The following is a 23,581-nucleotide window of genomic DNA, read 5'->3' on the forward strand; positions in this document are numbered from 1 at the left end:
TAGTGTTCATACCGAAGTATGGGAAAGAAACTTCTGATAAATCAGCTTGACTTCATTTAGATTTGATCGATAGTGACATTCGTGTCAAGGCGCTTAGACCGCAACAACCTAGTAAAGACCAACATGCTTACTTGTGTGGATAGTTCTCCGAGTCTGTTCTTCGTTCTTTGGTTCCAAAGGTAGAGGATGCAACTCTGAAGGGCGAGCACACAATGGGGGTGTTTGTGGACATTGAAGGGACGTTTGACTGTGCGTCTTTCCAAAAACTTTGTGATGGCGTTAGAGCGTATGGTGTTGTTGATACTTTAATTCGGTGGATCTATGCTATGCTAATGCAGAGATTCCTAGGTGCGGAAGTGAGTGTCGATCGCTACCTAACAGCAGAAACAACGGGAGGCTGCCCCTGAGGAGGTGTGCTTTCGCCACTTCGGTGGAGAATGCTGATAAACTCACTACTATGCGAACTGCAAAATATGCCAATAGACGTTCAAGTTTATGCGGATGACGTGGCCGTGGTGGCTGTTGGTCGGGATCTTGGAACGGTGAGTAGCAATACACAATGTCCCGTTGATCTCATAGACAGTTGGTGCCTTAGGCATGGACTTTTAGTTAATTCAAGTAAAACCAAAGGGTATTATTTACAAAAAGGATATAACTGAATGAATGCCTCCCAGAGATGAAGGGTACTCCCCTTCAACTCTCGGAAAAAGTGAAATAGCAGGAGGTCACTCCAGATAAAAAGCTTCTTTGTATTAAACACGTAGAGGTAAAGTTGAAATGAGCTCACAGTTTATGGGTTGACTTTTGCCTGGACTGGGGACTCAGGCCTCATGTGGTAAAGTGGATATAACTTGCTATCATTAGGCCAATGTTCGCTTATGCATCCGTAGTGTGGTGGGTTAAGGTGAGACGAAAAGGTTTTCACCGTAAACTAGCCGCACTGCAAAGAACTGTCTGTTTGGGTATAGGCGGTGCCATGAGCACGGCATCCGACACAACTCTAAATGCATTACTCAATTTGTAGCCTCTGAATATATTTGCTCAGAGCAATGAAAGTGGCTCACAGACAAATTCAACACAGAACACTGGAAGAGTTTTTTGAAATAATAAAGACTTGTTTTTCCTATTGGCTGGTGTTGATTTATATTTTGTAAATACCGATATTTCGGGAACCACTTGTCCCCTTCTGCTAAAAAGTCTTGTGGTTCCCGAAATATCGGAATTAGCAAAATATTAATCAATAATAGGGAATAGGAAAAACAAGTTTTTATTATTTCAAATAATTAATCGCTAGAAATACCGCGTAATTACACTCAGACTGGAAGAGTTGGGATTTGGGAGTACTGAATCCAGTTTTTATAACGAATTCTGATTCTCGGGTCCCCATACATATGTTTGGTAGAAGGTATGAAGTTACCCTGAAACGTAGAGAAAACTGGGAAGATCCAGAGGAATTTGTGGCTGGATATATGGAAGTCTTCTATACTGTTGGCTCAAAAACAGAGCAGGGTTCTAGAATCGGAGTCTACCTATTGAATAAAGATGAGAAGTGGGCCTTCCCTTAGGACAATGGTTTTTCAAGCCGAAGTATATGCGATCGTAAGGGCGGCAAACTAGGTGATTGACGGGTAGTTGAAAGGCAGGCGCATTGCAATCTGCAGTGGAAGTGGAATTACTCTGGGTATGCAGAGAGAAATGCTTTTGCAAAAGAAAGATCAATCCCACCCATGCCAGGATCGGAACCAGGAACTGGAGTATCAGTAGCATTGGCTAAGTCTGTCTTCAAAAACTGGGTCCCATAATGACAGGTGGAAGAACCTAAATGCTGCTCGACACACCAAACTTTTTTTGCCGGAACCAAGCATGCGTACCGCAAAGTTTATCCTGCCGAAAAGCAGGAGGACTTGCAGGTGTAATGTGGGCATTCTGACATTCCATAATTCATTAGCTGGGCATATGTTCAGAATAGGAATTAGTCAAGATGAGTCGTGTCCCTCCGGAATCCACGGAGTCTGCCTATGGACAAATCAGACGTGTCCTCCAGTTGCAACTGGTAGCATCATATCCACTAATGGAAACCCTGTGATACGTTATGGGCATTTCCAGTTACCTATTTTCTAGCATCCTTCCATCCAAAAAGGGCAGAGCCAACCGAAAGCTTCCAGAAAGTCGCTCACTCCGTTGGGAATTAGGACATCTCATTTTTTAAGGTATCAAGTACAGCATCCCTCAGCTGATACAGGGCAGTTTCAGTTTCAACCCGGAAGGCGTGTTAACATGGATGTTGGGGCTCTAGATATGAAAACTCTAGTTCATGTATATGTATCAATGACCTTCTCTACTCTTTTGAATATAAACGATGTTAGGCAAATTGTTCTGAAAGATTTCTGGTGAAAAAGATCCTTTTTAACCAGCTCCGGAATTAAGACCACTTTTGCTTGCCACTATGCCTTTGGTACGTATTCCAAGGCTATGCTGCCTCATTTCGTGCTTAGAAAAGACCCAAGGATGATTTCTATTCTTCTGTGGAGTAAAGCTGGGAAAATGCCACCTACTTCGGATGATTTAAGGGATTTAGAAGTTTCTAGGGTAAGACTGGCACTAGCTTCCGAGCATATCTTTTTGCTAGCTCCGAGTTCTCCTTGTTGCCCTTTCTGTGCATTGTTAGGGTATCAGGGAGCATATTGTTGCATTTCCCCTTGGGGTAGAACACCAGGAAATGAGTTTTGAGAAACAGATGTACCCCGTCCTCCTCATTCTCGGTAAATGTTACACTTTCTTCCTTCAGGCATATAGAAGATTTTGCCTTCACTTTAGCTCTAGCTTTGTATAGTATGGATGATTTTGTGATTTCTTCAATCTCTTGCCAGGATTTTCTGCAGTTGCTCCATTTTGCTTTCCTGACTACGTTGCTTTACACATTGCTCGACCTTAGCAGGATAGCTGGTATCAAATGTGTTAATTGTGACTCTGCTGAGCCTATTGCTACTACCGTTTCCAGCTCCATTTTACTTCTGATGTCACCGTCACCTGCAGATGAGCCACGTTCTCATTCAGGTGCTTCTGAATGTGTGCTAATCTTTAGAGTTTGATTATTTTGTGATCCAACATAGACGCCTCATCCGGGCTGGGGGGTGTTGGCCAGTAGCATGCACATCCTTCATAACAGATACGGATTTTCCCCACAAAAAAGGCCAGATAGACAGCCGTACTGATAGATAATGAACCGCGTTTAATAAACTTTAGTTTTCGGCAAAACCTTGAAAACGCAATAATCCTTCCATAGGCTCGCTGTCTCTAAACCTGACGAACGTCAACGTAACGTATGTTTACCCCACATTGGACGCCATTTTGTAATTGACGTCAATATCCGGATGATCACTCTGACTAGCCTAACATTGACGTTAATTTAAACTTGTAAAGCAAACATAACGTTTGCGAACTTTACACCGAAGTCATAATCTAGACAAGCTTATCTAAGTACCTCAGCTAAACTCCGGTACACGGTTTGATAATTTCAACGAAATAAGTACAATTTTGTATAAATAAATTTTGACGTTGGTCGAGATTGTAATTCCGCGCAGAAAAAGCTTTTATTTTATTCATTTCATGACAAGATTAAACATTTGACATCCTTACCTGGGGTAACAGACACCCATAATTTCTGGCAAAATCCTGACCAGAAGCTTCAAGCCTCAAAATCACTTGAATTGCACACTCAAGCAATAGAAGACAAAATTCATATTAATCATGCCTAAACCCGGTCACACGCTTCTTCACAAAATCAAAAGTGGGAAATAAATTTGGAGATATCTTTCCTTTGAATAGACATCTACATATTTTGTATATCGTGCCGTACCTTCAGTACACCAGAATACTATTTCACCTTCAACGGGATTAGGCTTAGCCCTCATTAATCTGGATTTGGTGGTAATGGCAATGGTAACGAGAACATGTAAAGGATGGGTTCTTAGCTATGGGAAGCTCCTGGCCAACATCAAGGAACAGAAGGATTAATGGGACAAGTTGGGTGCTTTTCGTTATGGTGGATTAATGTCCTTTACACTAAACTGTAGTACAGTCATTTCCAGTGACTGTTTTGATCCCTTTCGACAAAAATCCCTTATGTTAGTTGTCAGATTCCAACTAATTTATTGGGAGCATGGAAGGTTAAAGTGTTGTCTTAGATTCGAACCGAGAAGGACCTTGGTAATAAGGTGAAATACAATCGATGAATATCTTTTGATGGAAGTAAGCGACTGGTAGTCCTTAGGTGGTAGGTAGGTGAATTTTTTGCTCGGAATGCTTACTTTATTGGGTATTACTTGGTTATTACGAAAATCCCAAAGCCAGATGAGAGTTTCTCCTGAAATCATCAGCAGCGTACAGACATGACTGAAGTAAGCCAAAGCATGTTGCTATCCTTCCAATAAATCCACCTCAGGGAACTTTGCCATCTACGCAATCCATCAGATAATATATAATTCATTTCAAAGTACGATCTGAAAGGTCAATAGCTATTCGTCGACGTTTTCACCCTGAACTTTGCATTGTGTGATAATTCCGCAATATAGTTAGCAACTGAACTTTTAAATGACTATCTTGTTTTGTATTGAATATTTGAGCATTGGTTGCATCCATGGGTACATGGAAGGCTTTAATTCGATTCTGAATAGGAAGCAGGACACGTTGAGTGGTAGCATTTCCTTTTGTTCTCAATATGATCTCTTTCAGTCAGCCGCACCCCATTTTCCTTTACAGCTTTATTTAATGAATGGATCCCTGTCGATACAAAGGTAATTTAGGAACAACCATTGAATCTACCTTGGCAGGATATAAATTGTAATGAACGTTCGACACTCCATTTACTTATTTGACTCTGGAGAGTTGTTCTGAAAACAGTTCAAGTTGGATTCTCAACTCCAGCCAGTGAGTGGTGCGTTTGCTGGGAAGCATATTGACCAGAAGGGTCTGATTTTGCCGTTCTTTAAATGATAATTCTATGTACGATGCGTCGAGGTTGATTTTCGTTCTGAATAGTAGCTGTAGAATATTTCCAGTAATTAACTAAATAAGGTGCTTGCCCTGGCAAAAAGTATTAGGCACCCCTACATTACGGTGATAAAATGAAATGGCATAAAACCCTTAAAGATGATTCGCAATCGACGCAAAGCTCAAAACAGTATATTTGTTACCAATGCATACATACTTGCTTGTCATTTACTCCTTAATGGGGTATTGTGCCTGCGCGTGATCACTGGTGGTCACCGGGATGGCTCCCCCAAAAGACTTTCTGGGACTTCCGCACAAACCTATTTCTCCGCCATCATGAGAGAGTGGATTTCACTGCATGGCGTAACCAGCAATACAAACGTTGCGTCTCCTTAATGTGTGACTTCCGTCTTCCGATTAGATGGAGTACAAGTGCCAGGCCTGTGCGCCAACCAGTTCTTCGATTCTCATAATATCAGACCAGCTTACCCCGACGAATCGTTGCAGACAAATCCAGAGCCATTGGTCATTGTCATCCGCGTAGTTGAGATGTTTGATGGCCTAGTTCATTGAACTTCTCTACGTCCTTCGAACAAGGCAGCACGAAGAGCAGCACCGATAACGCTTTGGACCTTAGAGCATGTTAGATACACTCCCTGTTCACGCAATCAAAAGTTTCCTCGAAATATATGACGAGTAGGTGAAGCGAAAATTTAAACTCTCTGCTCCAAAATGATCCATAGGATGTTGATGCAGTCAATTCAGGAGTATCCGGATGGGAAATCAGTCTGTTGCATGGATGAAGCTTTCAAGATGTTCCTAAATGTGCTGCAGCATTATTTTTTCCACGTTAAACTCAGTCCATTTCAGTTCGTTGATGGCCAAAATGAATTCTCTTCTGCAATGGTAATCAGTCGATATCCGCATATTACGGTAACTAAGAATTTCATTAAGAAAAGGCGTAACTTTCCTAGATGTGATTCGGTAAAGGGCGGCCTGGCCTGATTATGCTTCAGGTTAAAGTGGCATAATTCGGCAATTCCTTACACGACCTCCTCGTGGTGGCCACTGGAAACCGTCTTCGGACGGGCCAAGAGTGTGTAGGGCCAGGCTGGGAGTAGGCTCATTCAACGGACGAGGATCTGCTTATCTGCCGGTCATTTGTTAGGGGCAAGTAGATCTGCGGGGGGGAGGATGCACCAAAGCAACAGCACGGGGATCGTCCTCCCTCCACCGAAGAAGATACTAATAAGACCTCAAGCCAAGGTGGAACAGCATACGCCGAGGGCTGCGTGGTCAATGGGGAGCTTGGTCTTTAGTATGCGAACTCTGAATACCTCGGGGACTTTCAGTATCAAATAAGATCCTTACCCTGGTGGCCGGGCTAGCCAGGGTGGATATTCTTCCCGGACTACTCTTGGGGCCAAGACATGGAATCAAATTTAAAAATAACAAAACCGACGATAGAAGAAGAGGGAGTGATGCTGGGCGTCAAACTGGGTGTAGCAAGTACAAGACACAGTACCCCTAACCCGAAACCGTGAGGCCGGGGATCCCTCAAAAGTAAAAACCGACAGCAACGTCACTGGAAACCCGCTAAGAAGCGAAGGTCCACTGGTGTCCTGCTAAAAATCAAGTACCAGAAGGCCATCCATATTATCAACAAGATTGCTAAGAATTAGGAGGCCTTTACTGTCGACTAACGGAACGAAAAAGACCTCGCTAAATACCAAGCGATTATTGAAGAATACAATAGAAACAAGAACAAGATCAGAAACGAAGCAGAGTGGGCAAGAGCTCAACATCCGAACAAAATTGCGCAGCAACAGTGAGCCGACGGGCCAGGAGCCACTTACGTGTAGTAATTCCGCTAGCGGCAAACTAGCGCGGGAGGTGTAGGCCAGTATTGAGGCCAGGCTGTCGAGGATGGTCTTTGAGCATCTCCTGGACACCGAAGGCAACCCGCGGGGTGGATTCCTCGCATTGATTCCTCTCAGGTGGTCCGTGGCTTCCACGAAGGCAAACATGCGGGACGCATCCCTCGCATTGATTCCTCTCAGGTGGTCCGTGGCTTCCACGTTATAGCTTGCGTGAACTAGTTCTCTAGGGACTTTCTCGATTTGTGCGTCGCTAAGATCAGCGACGCATGGGAGAGCGTAAAGCTCAAGGTTATCCCTTGCGATGAGACTCCCAGGAGAGACCGGTCGCACGCATCTGGTTGCTGAAGATTCGTATGGGTAAGGACAAGCTCATCCAATTCCTTCGCCTTTAAAACACCAAGATTCCCATGGACGACTGGGTTGTTATCAAGGAGGAGCAACCCCAGACAAACAGCCAACCTTTAATACTCCGTATAAACAAAGAGTGTCTGGAGGCACTGAGAAAGATCAGCTATAAAGCGCGGTTCGGAGTCAGGAATGCAAAGGTAAAAGTGTTTCGCTCTGCAAAACCGGACGACGACCTAGATCCAATCGACGCCACCAACGAGCTGTTGGAGGAGATGACGACCGACGGTCCGACGGGGCTGGCACGCAAGCCGATAATGCTGAGGGTAACGCAGATAAATCTGCAGCACTCGAAGTGCGCCTCGGCTAACCTGCTTGTCTTTCTCCTAGAGGAAGACATCGACATTGCACTAATACAGGAGCCCTGGGTCACAGGGCAGGAGACGCTGATCGGGAGAGACCTAGAGCATGTATTCTCGCGAGGAAGAGTCTGCACGCTTTTCTGTGTCTGGACCTGAGTTTCAAGGACCTAGTCGGATCAGCTGCACCAGAAAAACTACAACATCTGACGAACACCATAGTAACAAAGAAAGGCAACCTGTTGATTGGCTGCGACGCCAATTCGAGGCATACGCTTTGAAGCAGCTCGGAAATCAACGAGAGAGGTGTGTCATTCTTTGATTTTATTATTACTTCAAACCTATCGGTGTTTAACAGGGCCAGTACACCAACCTTCCATTTCCCAATCTCGGAGAACTGTGACGGTTGGGAAAAGATCCTTGATATCACCCTAATAGCCGACAATGGAATTCTTAGGGTGAAGGAATGGAGCGTGCCTGACCAGAGATCCTTCTGTGAATACAGTTGGATACTTTTCAGTCTGGATCTCGCCGCAATCCCTTCAGAGACCCTACGAGGATTGACTGGAGAAAGTTTGGTAAAGTAATTAAGAAAAAACTCTCCGGTGCGCAAATTGGTAAGATTGGCACGACAGACGAACTGCAATTAAAGGTCGGGGCTTTGGAAAAAGCATTCGATGCCGCACCACACATAATATCGAACACTTGCGTTAATGACAAGAATTTGAGTTCTGCAAAGCAAAGAGAACTAAGAACTGGGACCTAACACTAACACTAGTTCTTCAATAGGGCTATTGAGGAAGGATCACCGTTTCAATATAGTGTTAAAACTACCGTACTATCCGGTTGTAGTCCAAAACCATGAACATTTTGAATGCATTCTTCACAACCATAGTCATGACGTCGTCCGAATAACCGTGAATCAACCGGGGTTCGTCGAAAACTGCGGAACTACTGTGGCAACACATGCTACTCGATTATTCTTAGAGAAAACCTTGAGAAGCATCTTTTCATTATATTGCATTTCTGAATTTGGAGGAAGCGTTCAACCATACGCTACACAAACTCATGTGGTATGTTCTATGACAACAACTTGCGCAAGAATAATATTTAGGGTCAATGCTATCAGGCAATGGAGAACTGCCTTATGAAATTGTTTGACACTTTAGCGCAATCTGAATGAAGTGGCGTTCCAAAACTGGCGTGATCGATGTATCAATGAGCGTCTCAAATTCAATATTTAACGTAGCGTCGTTCGCCCGGTCCGCCTCTGTAATTCTGAATGTTGGCTGTATATAACTGGCAATGAACGACGTATCTCGGTAATGTAGATAAAAATGTATCTTTGGACTATTGACACCACGATTCCTTCCGAAATGAGGATATTCGGGATCAATATGAAGTTGCGCCGATCTCGCTTCCTATTGCTTTTACAATCACGATTCAGAAGATGTTAGTTAGTTTTCTGAGTGTTTATAGTTCTCGGTTCCACAATTGAGCTGTTTCACCACTGTAGCTTCGGCAAATAGGGCAACAATCTCCAAAGCATCCAAGAAGTGTTCACTTTGGAGTTTTCAATGAAACCTCTATCGTCAAGGAAACTTTTAGAACATTTTGTTGCTAAGTAGTTTGCTGGACTTTGTCCAATCCATTTTCCTAGTATTCCTTCCTTTATTACAAACTGTTTGGCTTCAATAATGAGACTAAATTCTAAGTCACACAACTCTAACCACTTTTTAAGGCACCAGGTTAAGTGAATTAGTTCTTTTCTTTTTAGCCCGTCGTTCCTTCTCCCACCCTACGTTCACGATCACAGACCAGCTGAAGTGATAAAATCAAAGAGCTTCTCTCCACAAGGATTGCAAGTGTTTCTGCGCTAGCAAATGTGTTGAGCGTTTGCCTCACAACCTATTAAGTTTGAAGGCCACCTGATTCTGTATACACTATTAGATCCAGCAATTGGATCGGTTGAGGACACAAAGTAAGCAAGCACATTTCTCCTCTTGCCATTAGCCAGGTATTGAAAGGTGACTGGCATTCTGAGTATAGAATTTTCTCAGCATGGTTGCCTCTAACAATTTTGATTCAAATCAGAACGCAGACTCCTGATTTTGAGGATTCCCCATCGAAGAGGATTCTAGCGCCCTTTACTTATCTAATACTACAGATTTTGTTAGAACGAATTCATGGCGCCTATGCCAGAAATATATAAGGGTCTGGAACTTTGTCAACCTTAATGCCTGCAAATAGCGTTAGGCGTTGGCATGCTGCAAGTTAATTTGACTAACCTTTATGTTTGCAGACATGAGTGTAGTTTAAAGTGAAAACTGCTGCTAAGCGAAGAGGCTACTACGTTCAGAGTAGATCTCACCGGAGTTACCAGCTTTTCCTCACCTTCCGCCGAAAGTTCAGCTTTTTTGGGTTCGATTTCTTTGATTAGTGGTAGTGTAGCATCCTCCATGTCCTCATTCCCAAGAAACTTCGCCTTCTTTCGCAGTGCCTTTCGTTGCCGTCGACTAGAAGCCTTCCCAGGTTCATGATGTCGTGGTTGTATGGATCCGTTTCCACTCAACGATACTACACCAGTTGTGTCCACATCACCAGCTTCTCTTTTTCCAGCTTTTCCTGGTAGGGGCGGAAGAGAAACTTTAAACTAACTTAGCCTGCAGTCCTATCTCCTTTGTGGCAGAAAATTACTTCTTCCGAGCCTTTCCCTCCAATTTTCTGAAAGGATTAGGCGACGGTGTCACCGACACACCGGCCTTAGTCTGGTTTCCAGTTCCTCTCCTCAGTAACTCGCTTGCTGTACTACATAAATCTGGTGAAGCCCCAAGAATCCATCCCCCAGTGGCGACCTGATTTCTCAAAGTCGTGGGTGGAATCGAATTCTGTGACCCCTTACAACTTGTTGAGTAAAAATCCATGTGTTCTAGACAGCCTTAGTGATCTGCGAAAAATCGAGCTTCTTCTGAAACGGTCCGTCATTCCAACCACTTGCACTCCCTGCTGTGCGTTTGTGAAATTTGATACAACAGTAGCCAAGGCTCCCACTATTGAGGCATTAAGGTCGATGGATATCCTTCACCTGGAGCCGCTGTCTAAGCCCAAACCCACCGGTGCTGGGTTTCGAAAACCCTGCTCTGTATCTTTCCTGTTGTCCATGTTCGGTTTTATTTCTGGGTATCCTTCCCATAGCTCTTGTTCCCGCCTGCCCAGCTTGCGAATAAGTATGTCCATACACGGATATCTCCAGATGAACCGCAAGAGGGGATGCGCCTGGTGAGAGATTTGGCAACTCCACACATATGAAAAACAAAAACCTTTGAACTGAAACAGTGAGTTTCCGGTTTATTGATTTGTTAGAATCCTTATTTTGATTATACAATCTGGGTAATTAGTTTAGAGAAATTAACTTTCCGACGAAAAAGTAAAACGTACTATTGTGTCCTCTTCCCTGGGAGATATTCGACAAATTACATATTTCATGCCTTGATATTACTAAACTTGTCACATTATGGATCTCCTTTCTTCCCCCGCTTGTGGAAGGACGCTCGGCAGTATCATTAGTGGCGATTTTGGGGGAAAAGATCTCAAAGGAAACGTCGAAGTTCAATCAATACAAAACTCGATTTCCATTCCTATCACCTGGTCATTGTCTACCGCTACAGGCGTAATTTTCATCCTTCCCTAACAACTACAGCAATTTCATAAAATATATTACAGCTATTTTCCCTAGTATTGTGCCTCGCGCCATTTGAAATCCTTGGAATAGATTTTCTGTCACCAAAGTAGCATTTTCACATGCACACGTACCAGACAACACAGAATACTACAGAGAATACGTGGTACGAGGCTAGAAAATAGGAAATACAAAAACGGGAATGGCGAAGTGAAGCAATTCCCATTCGAAACGGACTTGTCAACATTTTCCACGCTGTGCGTGTTTCTATTTTATCCTATTCGAAAGACAGAACCCACCTTTATGGCAATTTCTGGGTAAATTTACGATCAGCACAAAAGGGAACTTTCGCTCACATTTAAATGCAACACAAACTTTTGTCCGGACTATAAAAAGATTTTATTTGCCTACAATTTGAAGATTTCCCTTTTTCCCTGTTTTTTTTTATATATATATTTCGCTTTTTTTTGGAAAATGGCCTGTCACTTGGAATTGGATTTTCTACTTTGAAAATGTCTTCCTTTTCACCTTCTATTCCTTCTTGTTTCGGCAACGGGCGGAACAAGATGTTTAGCTGAAGGTAAGACGACAGCCACTTTGTAACGTTATATGTCCAATTTTGATTCCTTTTGCATGTGTAATTTTCTTCTCCCGTTTCAGGTGGCTACCTCGGCAATGGCTTTCCAAGTGAGGTAAAGTGTTGCGAAGAAATGTTTTAAACTTTGTATTCAAAGTAAAATCCACTGATACCACATTGGTTAATGACTGAGCTCAAATCGAATCTGCTTCAGGTACGTCATATGTATATGGTAGGAGGGGACGATTTTGAATTACATTCCTTTAAAGAAGCTTATTAAAAAGGGCTTGCTACTACCTCCAAGGGCAGACCTCTTTCCTCACTAAACCATGCATCCTCAGCATGCACTCAAATTTCTTGAAAGGCACTACCTTGCACTTAGCATGCCTGGCGACCCTTAATTGCCCCCAAAATTTCATATTCAAAGTTGTGGCTATGTGGCCTAACATACATTTTCTGAGACGTCTGCCATCAGTTTTTTTTTGTCACCACTGTTTTCCATGGAGACCGGAAAAACATCCAGACTAAATGACTAATAAACTATGTTTAAGAATGCAAAGGATCCAAGGCAGGTTTTCCTTTCAATGTGAAACCTTTTGAAGTCCTTTTTGCCTATAAATGTATCTAAGATATCAGATGTTTACACCCCACCCGGTCTTTAAGGTAGCTTCGATTCAATTCGAAATCAACTTCTTACCCCTTGAAAACATTGCCTTATTCTTGCAATTGCCTCAATTTCGTTTTCGTTTTGAAAATCCCATGCTCCTATAAAAAGGACCCATTTCAATATCATTCAGCCATTTCAAGAGCATGGCAGGAGCATATGGTTCCATTCTCGTATCCTAGTTTTACAGCTTATTCTACGCCCTCATTCTGCTGCATTGGACCACCAACTGCAATTAACAATGATAATTTTGCCGTAAATGTGGATATGAGTTCCGGTGGCATATTTACATACTATTATTTATAAAGGCTCATTTTAGTGCCGATCGGAACTAAAATATTCTTCTCGCGTAAGTCATTCAAGAGAGTCTTGATGGAAGAAATCTTTTGTGATGTTGCCAAGGGGATCGGAGCTATTTGTACGAAAAATGTATGCATATGCTCCCCACTTTTCATTGTTCGAGACCAATACAACACAATTTATTTCAATCCTTTTCTTACGTTCATACCTCACGTACTCGGTATTCCTGCAAAATTCAGGACTCATATTTTGTGGTTTCTTTGTATCAGCAACAATGTCTTTTATGTAGATCTGAAAATGGGCTCATCTCATAGACATTAAAACGGTTTCATCTATCATATGGGCACAGATGCATGTATTATAATTAGGAAAGTCATCGAAAGTATCTTCTTTTCTTAAAAAAAAAAGATGCTCAGATTAAGACAGTTTCAAGTGAATACAGAACGTAATGGAGCTTCGTTCTAGCAGAAGTAAATTAGGACGAAAGCATTATTGCCCGCCTTGAAAATAATCATCTCCTTTCTTACGAAATGATAGTCAACTTTGAAATGATGTATTTTTAATTCTCATCCAGCTGAGGGACACTCAAGAAATAACTTGTAAATTGGGCGATGATAATTTAATTGTTTTATCTTTCCTAAAAGAAGTATAGCCTTAAGTTTGCTACATTTCTAAGACTACGTTAAACAAAATGGAATAATTACATTTTCCTAGAAAACTTCGAAAATTTCAAAGTTTGACCTATTTTAAGGTTTTGTGTAAAACAAAACCTTATTAAAATCGATTTACGATCTGTCTGTCTGTCAATCTGTCTTTTTTTGTTTAAGGAGGTGCAAATCTTCAAAAGACTCTAGCCTGGGCACGCCATAGTGTGGGATTTTTACCCACTAAAATCACCCCCGACTACCCCCTACCCCGTGGAACCACCCTTATGTATTGCATCACGGAGCGGAGTTGCTTACTTAAGCTTGATCTCCTTCCTTCTACCCGTGGGGTTCGTAACCGCGCCTTCCTCACTTCTTCTGTTTTTCGCAGGTTATCCTGGATTACTGCGATCATGAAATTGATCGCACCCCAGTCCTCCAGGCAGGCTTCCATTTTCCGGTGATACCACTTCACCTAGGGTTTCCTCTAGGTATCCTCCAAGGCCGGTGAGAAACTGGGTGCGATTAAAGTTGATCTTCCCATGCTTTCTCTCCTCCCACTCCCCGATAGAAGGGATCAACCTGTAAGTTAAACGACCCTTTTCCGACTGGTCCCATCGCTGTTGCCATCTGTTTATGGATCTCTCCCTCTCGGTTTTTTCACCTGGGATCAGGGAGAGATGGGCCTGGTGTTATAAATGTTCATCATTTCGGTTTAGGTTGCATGATGTCAATCGGTATCATTTCGGAGGTAACGAACGATGCATTATCTGAGAGCGTCTGGAAGGCGGAACACACCCTTAAGGCTGTTCTTCTGTAGACCGTACTCAGTTTATGTGCATTACCTTAAACATGCAGTGCTTTTCCATAAAGTGGAACTGCATACAGTAAGATTGAACTCACCACCCTGGCTATGAGCAGCCAAAAAGTATACCCCGGTCATCCCACGTTCGGCATCATCCTTGCTAGAGCCATTCTGGTGGTGGATGCTTTTCCGCCAGTACGCTCTATGTGCTACTTAAAATTGGGTTTTCCCTCTATCATCACCCCCAAGTATTTGGTGACCAGCTTGGAAGTGATGATACGAATTTATGTCCGCTTCCGAGCTCCTTAAAACATTCCCTCTTACTCCGCTGGATGGCGAGTATGAGGTTCTTGCGGGGTTCTCTCCTTTCGCAAGTTCACTATTCCACCAATAATTGGGCTTTTAGCTTCGGCAGGTCACATGCTTTAGAGATGCTTTATGCGACATGGAGGGCTCTATCCGTGGAGGTGCCTGCTTTGCTAGGCAGGTCTAACCACACCTCCATGAATATTTGTTCATCCATCGCTTTTTTAGACCAACCTAATATTCTTTTGGATTTCGGCTTCCGGGGTGCAGATCTCCTGGCTTGTTGCTCCGTCCTTAGTTCAAAGGTGATTGCCTGGTAGTCGCTGTACGTGGAGTCCTCGCTAACTTGCCAGGACATGTCAGGTGCAAACGCAAAGTTGACAAAAGTCAGATTTACAATTGAACCAGATCACCCTTTCCGATAAGTGTTCACATCACCTTCGTTGGCGAGAACTACATCCAACTGGGAGAATGTTTCTAATAAACACTGCCCCTTTGCGTTAGTCTCTTTGCTGTGCTACTCGATTGCCCATGCATTAAAGTCACCGACTATGACCTTTGGACTCATCCCCATGCGTCGTGAACAAAATCGTCTAACAATCTTCAAACTCAGGCAGCTATATACGAATATACCGCTTATTTTTGCCCACACAAAGCCTCTAGCTGTATGGCTTAATGACCACACGCCCATATCGCCGCTCCACCAGTCGAATCTGTGACCCATACGCCACCGTCATGATTTCTGCACGATTCACTAATGATAGCAATCTCCATCGCGGACAAGCAAATCTTGTGCGACCCTGTAATAATTCAGGTTTATTTGTATTAACCTCATTTTTTCACTGCAGTTAAGGGCTTCCTAAATTCCGGGCATTTACCACTTCGAACAATATGCCGGTTATCTCGTCTTTCCTTCGAACAAAATGCAAACTCCTCCAGCTCAAATATGAGATCCCCCTTTCTGGGTCCTCTGGATTTTGCTGACATTCCCGCCTAGGTCTTTTAGGTCGGGGTCAGATTTCACCTTCTTGGGTATCTCCGCACACGTTAGATTTTCTTTTGCTGGAGATTGCAATTGCCTCCGGGCGAATTGGCAACTTTGGTTTCTTGTTCTTTTTTTGTTCACGACCTTAGTCCACGGTTCTTATTTTCCTTCGGATTCGCTTCGTTAGCCGACATTCCTCCTTTAGGCACTTTGGGCCCTTCTGAACTTTTAGTTTCGTTTGTTGGAATGGTCAAGACCCCTTTTTCCTTTTTGGTGCCTGGTGATTTCCCAAAGCTTTCCTCTTTTTGTCTCGCATTCTTTTACTTGATCGAAGGCTTGGTGCTTTGGTGTTATTTGGGTCACCTGTGACACTGTTGGGGCTGGGATGTTCGGCTTTTCCTTAAGCTTTCTTTGTTCTTCCTGCGATCTATTGTAAAGCACCCTAATGGCTCTCACCATGTTCTTAATGGCTTAGTGCACATTGTGCCTGTCCTTGATTAATTCGGACAGCTGAACTATTTTAGCCCCAAGCTGCTCTGTTCTCGTTAAGTCTTGGCGGGATCACTCCTTTCACAGACTCCTTCGCCTTTTTCAATTGCTAGGCTCCCATAAGCTTTCCCCTTTGCCGACTTTGGTATCTATTGGCTGCTGCCGGGATACCTCTTGATCAGATCCGATGGGTGTCAAAATCGCCTTTTTTGGCCAGCTATTGTCTGTCAGTCCATCATTCTTTGCCTTTGCAATCGGTTTTCTTAGCCGAGTTGTGCTTCGTTTGAAAACCTCCTTCTCCAAATGTAAAACATTTATAGCATTAGATGTAGCACGGTGGCAAAGTTGTCCACCACCGCTTACTCACTCGTAAAAGCCGCTGGTACTGGGGTTCCGAGGCCCTCCACCGTAACTTTACCCCTTTTCAATTCGTCCATGCTGGTTTTATTTTCTGGTGTCCTTCCCATAGCCATTTTGGTCCACGCACCATAGATGAGCAAATAGTTGCCCGTGCACAATCAGAAAAGAAGAGTGTATGAACAGATATTTACACATCAATAGGTATGCCCCTATCCGCCACCTGGGGTCGCCCTCACAAAATTTGCTGTCTGTCTGTCCCTCTATCTGTCTGTCAGTCTGTCACACACATTTTCTTGAAAGTGTTTGTAGCGATTGACACCAAATATGGTGGAAAGGTCGGAAGTGTGAACACTCACGCACACCGTGAATTACATTATTCTAGGTCAAATTTAAGGGCGGAGGGTCCCCATACTTGCAAAAGGAGGGTGTACATTTTTTTCACCAAATATAGTTATGTGAGGTAGCAAATGAAAGGTCTCGATTAGTACTTTCCGAAGTCGGTCTTAGTTTCTGCATTTATTGGAAAAGTAGGGAAAACTACCCAAGAGGCTGCCACAATATCGTTCCCAGGGTCCGAAGTACCCTCCATACCGATATCTGTCCAAATAAAGTTTATAATAATATTTTACTATAATTTTTAGTAATTGGCTGCGAAACTGCAACTGCGTAATGAAATTGCTTCACCCATTAACGCAACTTGGATGAAGTGGCATTCCACAACTGGTGTTTTTTGTGATCAATGCATTAGCGCACGTCTCAAACCTAAAATTTACCGCAATGTCGTCCGTCTGCCGCTCTCTATAGTTCTGAGTGTTGGTCGACTATAAAAGACAATGAACGAGGTCTTGCGGTAATGGAGATGAAGATGTTGCATAGCACTAATGGCGTGACATGTTTTGATAACGTCTGAAATGAGGATATCCGCGATAGATGTGGGGTTGCACCAATCGTGGATAAGCTCTTCGTCTTCGATGGTATGGTCACGTAATTCGTATCTACGTCTGTAATATGTATATATATCTTGTAGTATGAAAAAATATGAAGGAATATTTTTAGCCATATATGAATGGAAAATGTGCGTAGAAAGTTTCTGAAATGAATGAACACAAAATCTTTTTACCCGAAGCATCACCTTGCGGTCTTTCGAGTTGTTTCTAATAGAGTTTTGTACGATGAAAGTTTCGCCTACCTTGTTTATGGCAACCTTGGACTCAATTTGTTAATTAGGTCATACAATTGCATTATCTTTATGATTGATGAATTGTTGATAACAACAAGGCAGTGTAAAAATGACAATCGATGGTGCAACAATCCATGTTGGATCAGGGCACTGGAACTGCGGTTTTTGTCACGCATAGAAAAGTTCCCCGCAATTACTTAGTGCTATGCTTTTGAATGGCATAACCGCTTTCTTAATGGTTAGCATAAGCTACACGCTATCGCTCTCGGTTCACTGAAAAGCCCTTCGACAGCCTCCTGGTCTTTCAGAGAATTCTACACTTCTCTTCTACTGTTCGACATTATATATTTTTCGGGTGGCCCACTCGTCGGTTACTCTGGGATTGTGGATTCCATAGCATGGAATACCCAGTAATGAAGTGGTCGTCCTTCCCTAAGGTGTGACCTATTCGCTACCATTTCCACCTTCAGTTAACACATCGACCAACATCTGGCTCGTGCGCTGCAAGAGTACTTCGTTCGAAGTTGAATTGAGTCAGAGTATTCCAAAAATATGGCGGAGATAGGTGTTAACAAAAGCTGGAATCTTTCAAGTAACAGCGGCAGTTATTTACTACGATAGAGAGTATATAGTACGATAGAGAGAATATTGGCGTGGGGCAGCCTCAATTTAATATGGTGAGGTAATATCAGAATTAAGTTCGAAGTGTGACAAATATATCGAAACCACTTTGTGTCTTTATTGGTTTTCATCAAGAGCGTCCTATCGTCACTCCTTTTTGTTCTTATTATGGGTAATGTCACTCAAGACATCCAAAATCCGGCACCATACACATTGCTGGGCAGATGATTCTTATCTACTATTTCATAACTGATTTCTAGCAATCGATTCTGGAAAAATTAAGAGATGAAGCTGCCCTTCGTTGATATGGGCATGTAATCCGCGCAGACAAAAACTCACTTGTTGGTCTGCGGATAGACTTTGATGAGAAACAACCAAAAACCAACCGAAACTACGATGACTTGATTGGCTAGACGGTGATTTGAGAGCCCCTCGTTTCTCTCCAGGTCAGACTTATGGCAACGTCGGCCTCTTTTTGCGAACGAACAGAGGCGAACGAAAAAGAAGAAGTGGAGTGTTATGCGAGGTAAGTTGTCGTCATTCAAACGCTCCCTAGGGCAAAATCAGTTGGGTTAGGTCGATGGTCGAGGTGTTTGACGAAACAGGTCATGCTCCATTGATCGATGTCCTCCTAATAAGGCACTGTGGAGTTCAACTTCTTTTGCTACAGTCCTTAAATGACTTTAGCCCGCAAAGTACTTCAGATACACTCCTTGCTCACGCTGTCGAGATAATTTTCTAATCCAACGAAGAACAAGTGATGCGGAGGCCTAAACTCCCCAGATTCCTCCGAAATGATCCGCAGGGTTGCGATGTAAGTAAAACAGCTTTCTCTCTACTGATTAAGTTTTCGAAGTGTCCCACTAGTGGGATTTGTCGACTGAGCTGTCGAATCAGGGTAATCCTACTATACTACTATACTACTGCACAGTACTGCAATACTGTACGGTACTGTTACGGTTTTGAATGAAGTGTTCTAACAAACTTCTTTGCCCTGATCTAATTGGATTGTTACGGATCCTCGATTTTACCTAATACTAGCACTAAATGCCAAAGTCTTAGGCTCGGACGATCCTAGCGACTTAAAAGATAAAAGGGCGCTGGTGATGGTGGTCCGTGGTAAGCTAATGAGACCGGCGCTGCGTAGATTCCCATACAGTCGCCGTATTCAAGACAGGACCCTTTTTCGGAATCTTGATAATTGACCCTTTCTTGGGGAACATCGCTGGTTCTCAAGGTTTTAAAGTTAAGGTGCTTCCCGCCTTTCCTGTTCCACATCCATTCATTCTAAACACTTAAACATTTCATAACAGGATCAGCTTCAATTTGTTGTTATTAACACTTAATTGTGACGGTTGAACGTAACTAATCAAATAATGCCAAAACTGTCTTTTTTTCTGCCAATTATCTATCATTTCAGATTCATTTTTCTCGGAATGGCTAGCAGCAGAGCATCTCGGCACTCAGATTTTACTTTTCTTTTTTCAAACATTGCAAAGCTAACTAGCTCGGAACATTTAAAACCTACAACTCATACAAATGAATATAAATCCAGATATTCCAAGTGAAGAGGCGACTCCCCTCTTCACCAGTAAACTGGATGCCCTCCTGGTTTTTTTTGAAGCAAACACAAACTCTCCGTACTGTTTTCCCTGGAAGTCCTTTAACCGTGACTAGTCTGCCATTAGGTTTCCGGATTACAAACAATCTGAAATACAGCAATTCGCGGAATCACTTGCAAATTGAAACCGGAGTGTTTATCCTCATGAAGCTCTCAATCGATTCGATTATATTTCGGATTCACAACTAGTTTGAGTTTCGTTCAAACTAAACATTTGTAATGGTTTTTGAACGAAGCCAAGGATCCGGTCATTATTGTTAGCGATGGGATAAATTGAATGCCCACAAGCCATTGAACAATTTTCATTTCCATCATGCATTTCCACTTTCATTAGTGAACCTGGAAAAGTGTAATTTTTGTGGAATTAGGTACAAAAGGACATTCGACGAAAATAAGCTAACGCTTGAAGTTGGAAACTCATTCAATCATTGATTGGTGAAGTTGAAAATAAGGTTACCTCAATTTCGAAATTTAAATTGAAAACATCCAAAATATGGAAATTATTATATTATTATTACTTTATTTGAGCACATATCAGAACAGAATTCATTTCTTATAGATGCACCTTTGTGATATTTTTCAGATTTTTTGAAGACCTTTTTCATTTTTTGAGATATATATTTTGAGCATTCATTCTAATATCAGAAAGTTCATTTGATACCACATACCAAATTCTGGGGAAAAAAAGTACACACTCCTCTTTCGCATATATGGGCTTACTCCAAATCATAAAATGACCCAACTCGCTGCGTGTAAATGACACAGACAACATATTCTCACCAAATTTCGTGACAATCGGTTGAGTCGCTTCGGAGCAAATTGGGCGTGACAGATGTATAGATGAACAGACAGATGCCTGGAAATGTGAAATTAACGGTGTTCTTGTCTATAGCTGCTACGTTCCGCCAAGTGCAACAAGCGTCGAATATGAGCGAATGTTACATGAGCTGGCATTAGACGCAAGTGGACGATTCCCAATTCTTATCGGGGACACGTATCACCTTGAGTAGTTCCTATTCTGAACATATGCCTACCTAGTGAATTATGGCCTGCCAGAATGCCCACAATCACCTGCAAGTCCTCCTGCTTTTCGACAGGATAAACTTTGCGGTACATATGTTCGGTTCTGGCAGGAAAAGTTTGGTGTGTCGAGCAGCATTTAGACTCTGCTACCTGTAATTATGAGAAGCTTGTTCCCAGAAAACAGACTTAGCCAATGCTACTGATACTCCAATTGCTGGTTCCCGTCCCGGCATATGGGAGGTTGACCCCTCTTTCGCTAAAGAATCCGAGATTTCATTTCCCTCTACGCCACAGTGACCAGGTACCCAAAGTAGTTCCACCGTATTGAATCTAGAGATAGAGTTCAAACGGTTTCTGCATTCCTAAACGATTTTCGAGGTGATCAAACGACTACTCAACGCCCTCGATGCCGCTTGACTGTCACTGCAGATTGCGATGCACCTGCTCTTCCTTCATCCGCACGTCAATTACCGATTTTGCCACCCTCAGGATCGCATACACTTCGGCTTGAAAAACCGTTGCATATTGTCCCAAAGGAAAAGCCCACTTCTCGTTTTTATTCGAGAGGTAGACTCCGGCTCCAGAACCCTCTTCTGTTTTTGAGCCATCGGTGTAGAAGATTTCCGTACATCCCGCCACGCATTCCTCTGGGTCTTCCCAGTCCTCTCTATGCTTCAGGGTAACTATTATACATATCTTCTACCAAACAGATGTATGGGGACACGAGAATCGGAAGGCATTGTAAGAACTGGATTCAGTCCTCCCACTAGCTCTTCCAATGCTCTGTGCCCCCCACATCCGTTTTTTCCCCATAGATCTAATCGAATTAGTATATGAGCTGCTCTCATTGCAGTGCTTTGAATAAATATATCCAGGGGCTGCAAATTGAGTAGTGCATTCAGAGCTGCGCCGGATGTCGTGCTCATGGCACCAGTGCTACCCAGACATACAGTCCTTTGCAGTGCGGCTAATTTACGGTGAAAACCTTTTTGTCTCACCTTAACCACCACACTACACATGCATATACGAACACCGGCCTAATGATGGCAACGTATATCCACATTACCACATGAGGCCTGAGTGCCCATGTCGAGGCAAAGGTCCGTCTGCACAACCCATAAGCTGTGAGAGCTCATTTCATCTTTAGCTCTACATGTTTATTCTAAAGAAATTTTTTATCTAGAATGACTCTCAGATATTTCACTTCTTCGGAGAGTTGAAGGGTAGGGTAGGGTAGATAGGCTTCTCCCTTTCGTGAATAAAACCATTGTGGTTTTATTTGGATTAACTGGCAGACCATGTCTAAGGCACTAACTGTCTATCAAATCAACGGCACGTTGTATACTCCTACACACCGTTCCAAGATCCCGATCAACAGCAAGCACAGCTACATCATCAGCATAAGCTTCAGCGTGTATCGGCAAATTTTGCACTTTGTATAGTAGTGAGTCGATCAGCATACTCCACAGAACTGCCGAAAGCACACCTCCATGGGGGCAGCCCTTCGTTGCTTCTGCAGTCAGATAGCGACCGGCACTCATCTCAACGCACAACAATCTCTGCGTTAGCATAGCATGGATCCATTTAATTAAAGCATCATCAACACCATGTGCTCTGGTGGCATCAGAAAGTTTTTGAAAAGGCGCACAGTCAAAAGCCCCTTCAATGTCCACGAACACCCCCATCGTGTCCTCACCATTCAAAGTTGCATCAAGACTTCCCACATTGGTAAGCGTGTTGGTTTTCACTAAGTGGGTGTGACCTAGGTGCGTTTCCACGAATGTGACGCTCCACCAGTCTCTCCAAACCTTTCAGCAAGAATGAAGTCAAGTTGATCTGTCTGAAGTTCTTTGGATCAGAATCGTCATCTTTCCCAGGTTTCGGTATGAAGACTACCTTAACCTGATGCTAAGAGGAAGGCACGTAGCCCAGAGCCCAGAGCGAGACATCCTCGCAAAATATTTCTTAGAGGTCACTCTAAATGCTCCATACCCTCCTTTAGCATTACCGGATAGAAGGCATCCATGCCAGGTGCTTTGAAATGTTCAAAGAACAGTATGGCAGCTCTCACCTTTTCATGGGTAACAACTGCTTTCGGAGTGTTCCGGTTTCCCTTGCAGCACGTGCGTGTTGAAGGGGTTGCAAGAACCGTCAACTCACCCCCTACCACTTCTCTCACCCGTTCTCTCGGGTAGTGTACTTCCAGTAGGGTCTGTACTGAATCCAATCTCGAGCTCGTGAAATTACCGTCGGGTTTTCTAAGAGAATCCAACTTGGCCGACTCATCCTTTTTGAGGACTCTGCACAGCCTTGAAGTCTCTCTTTCGCCTTCCAGTTCATCACAGTACGCTTTGAAGGAGTCTCGTTTTGAACACCTAACGAGCCTCTTATATTCACGTTGTGAGTTCCTGAAATTTAACCAGTATTCGTTCTTGTTACTTTTGCAAGCACGGTTTAGAAGCCACCTGGTTGATTTCCTGAGATTTTGCCGTTCTAGGTTCCACCAAGGAACCGTTTTACCGCTTTGGCCTCGGGAAATAGGACAAGCTTCTTCATAGCACTCTAAAAGTGTGCAGGTCAGAGTTGTCAATTCATCTTCCAGCGCCAAACGAGTCCTTAGTCACCTAGGGAACTGTACTTTATTATCAAGAAGTTCATTAAACTTTGCCCAATCCGTTTTCCTGGGATTCCGTCTTTGTACTGCAGACTGTCCGCCTGCAATAGTTTGATTGAATCCTAGATATCGGTGAT

Source organism: Hermetia illucens, chromosome 6 (genome assembly GCF_905115235.1).
Source record: "Hermetia illucens chromosome 6, iHerIll2.2.curated.20191125, whole genome shotgun sequence".
Taxonomy (NCBI): domain Eukaryota; kingdom Metazoa; phylum Arthropoda; class Insecta; order Diptera; family Stratiomyidae; genus Hermetia; species Hermetia illucens.